Source organism: Penaeus monodon, chromosome 8 (genome assembly GCF_015228065.2).
Source record: "Penaeus monodon isolate SGIC_2016 chromosome 8, NSTDA_Pmon_1, whole genome shotgun sequence".
Taxonomy (NCBI): domain Eukaryota; kingdom Metazoa; phylum Arthropoda; class Malacostraca; order Decapoda; family Penaeidae; genus Penaeus; species Penaeus monodon.
Window position 1 is genome coordinate 34,149,518 of NC_051393.1, and position 2,500 is coordinate 34,152,017.

Here is a 2,500-nt window from a genome sequence, read left to right on the forward strand (position 1 = left end):
ATATAATTTCGTGGACAAAAGCATGAAAAAAACGCTCTTTTCACAAAATACAGAGTACGATCTGAAAATCATATATACTCACTTACATATCCAACAACCTGGTGCAAATTGATTTTTAAATTTCTTCATACTTAAAAAAAAATAAATAAAAAAATAAAAATAATCGAACAAAAAGCCACACACCTCAGTACGTTATCCATTCTACTAAACTTCCGAAAAAAAAAAAATCCGCGTGCACCAGGGTCTATAAGCTTACGTCCTCATGCCTACCCCCTACCCTACACACTAATACCCTACCTGCCCCCTTGACACTCTTGATACCTGGTCCCGAATTCTGATCCGAACCTGGGTAATCCAGCGGGCGGCGCTCAAACACGCTGGAGATTATTCTCGCCCACGCAACCAACACGACTACACTCTGTTGCTGCCAAACCATATTAATATATATAAATAAAAATATTGTAATTGTTGTTTCCCGATTTTCCCTCCTTGAGCTTCGAAGCCTTCGAATCAGTGAGTGGCGAATAAGCCAGGTCATACTTATTTTGCGAGTTTATATCGTCTTGCTTTTGTTATGTCTGTTATGCATTCAGAAGAAGTCAAGAACACCATAACCACACCCTATTAATAAAGGATGGGTACCTGGGGAATGGGACAATAAGTCTCCTCACAGGGGATGTTAATAGGCCCGAAGCCGCCATCCACTGCTTGAACGGATGATTTCGAGCTGTCCCTCGACAGAAAGCCTTACATGTATATATATACACAAATATATATTTATATCTATCTATCTATCTATCTATCTATATATATGTGTGTGTGTGTGTGTGTGTGTGTGTGTGTGTGTGTGTGTGTGTGTGTGTGTGTGTGTGTGTGTGTGTGTGTGTGTGTGTGTGTGTATATATATATATATATATATATATATATATATATATATATGAATATTTATATATATCTGAAAAAAAATACACACACACACACACACACACACACACAACACACATATATATATATATATATATATATATATATATATATATATATATATATATGTATATATATATATATATATATATATATATATGTGTGTGTGTGTGTGTGTGTGTGTGTGTGTGTGTGTGTGTGTGTGTGTGTGTGTGTGTGTGTGTGTGTATGTAGAAAGATAGAAAAATAAATAAATAGATAGATTGATATGTAGATATGTGTATCTATGTAAGTATAAACTTATATATACATACATATATAGATCTATATCTCTATTAATACATATACATGTACATACATATACATATACATAAACATACACATACACATAAACACACACACACATTTTTATTAATAAATAAACACACGAGTAGACCATCAAGAATTCTACAGTGCCTCCCTGTGGCCACCTGTGGAAACCGGATACCTTACGGTCCTATGCTGACCTGTGCAGGATCTAAGCCCCAGTCCTGCCTTCGTACCAACTCCTGCCCCTCAGCCCCCTGAGGTCAGTGGATGGCTGTGGAAGGTGATGTATTCATACATATATATATATACACACTGTGAAGCGATCAAAGATAGCCCCAGCAAAGCTTTTTCACACTCCCTCTCCCTCATTTCGTCCAAGTAAAACACTATAAGGTGGTGAAAGGACAGGCAGGGGATTTGAAGTATATATATGTGTATGTGTGTGTGTGTGTGTGTGTGTGTGTGTGTGTGTGTGTGTGTGTGTGTGTGTGTGTGTGTGTGTGTGTGTGTGTGTGTGTGTGTGTGTGTGTGTGCGTACACATATATATGTTATATATATATATATATATATATATATATATATATATATATATATATATATATATACACGTATACACATGTGTATGTATGTATGTATGTATGTATGTATGTATGTATGTATGTATGTGTATATGTATATATATATATATATATATATATATATATATATATATATATATATATATATATATATATATATTCCACCAGTGATTCCAGAGCCTCAAATAAGATAGCAACATCGTCGGCAAAGTCGAGGTCGGTGACCCTGACATTGCCCAGAGTGGCTCCACGAAGACTTTGGATAGTAGTTGTGCCCAGTATCAAGTGTTGAAAAGTGTTGGTGCAAAGACACAGCCTTGCCTCACTCCTGATTTAACAGGTAAGGAGTTTGACAGGCCTCCACTACACTCTGCAGCCCTTTCAGTACCAGCATATAATCTTGCTAAACTAATATTGGATTGGAGTGCTGAAACCAGGAGCCAGAAATTCTCAATCCGTGGCCTCCAGTGCGTCACTTCACCGATGGACTCCTGTGGTTTTGCACTTAATTAAAGGTCTGCCACAGAACTACTGGGACTGTCAGGTTCTCGGTCAGAGACTGCCGTGGGGAACCTCCGGGTAAACTCCTCCTCCCTCAGTGTGTCTAAGTGAAACACCCAAGAGTGATCACTGGAGAGACAGGGAGTTTTGAAGTGTACCCTTAGGGTAGCCACAAGCAGTCTATGGT